Genomic DNA, 550 nt, shown 5'->3' with positions numbered 1-550 from the left:
CTTGAAGAACAGGTACGGTTGGAGCTGAAGGACAGCGAGGCGACGGTCACCCAGTGTGAATCTGAGGGGAGAGTTCACCTGATCATCCGGGAGGACCTGCTGGCCGATCTCCTCGATCAGCTCCAACTGCAGAGAGAGGGCAGCGGTTGGGGCCATGAGAAAGAGCTTATGCAGAAGGAGATAGGTGAGTTAAAAGTTCAGCTGGCTCAACATGTCCCCTCCCCACCCAGGGAAACAGAGCAACTGAGATCCCAACTGGTCAAAACCAGCAACAGGCTGCGAAAAGCCCAAAAAGATCTGGACCTGCAGTACTTCATTGCTGAAGACCTGAAGGTTGAATTGGAGCAGGTGAAGGGAGAGAAGGAGGCCCTGAAAAAGGAAGTTGAGAGTCAAAAGATGCAGCTTTGTAAGGAGAGACAGAAGCTCACGGTAAGTAAAACCAACGTGGAGTTAGAGTTGGGGAGCTTTCTGGAGATGGAGCGGGCTCAAGTTCAGGAGCTGAAGGATAAGTTGAGAAAGATGGAGGAAGCTCTCCAAGAACAGGGGAAGG

The sequence above is a fragment of the Etheostoma spectabile genome, chromosome 10 (assembly GCF_008692095.1).
Source record: "Etheostoma spectabile isolate EspeVRDwgs_2016 chromosome 10, UIUC_Espe_1.0, whole genome shotgun sequence".
Taxonomy (NCBI): domain Eukaryota; kingdom Metazoa; phylum Chordata; class Actinopteri; order Perciformes; family Percidae; genus Etheostoma; species Etheostoma spectabile.
The sequence above is the reverse complement of the archived record's forward strand: the minus strand, read 5'-3'. Positions refer to the sequence as shown.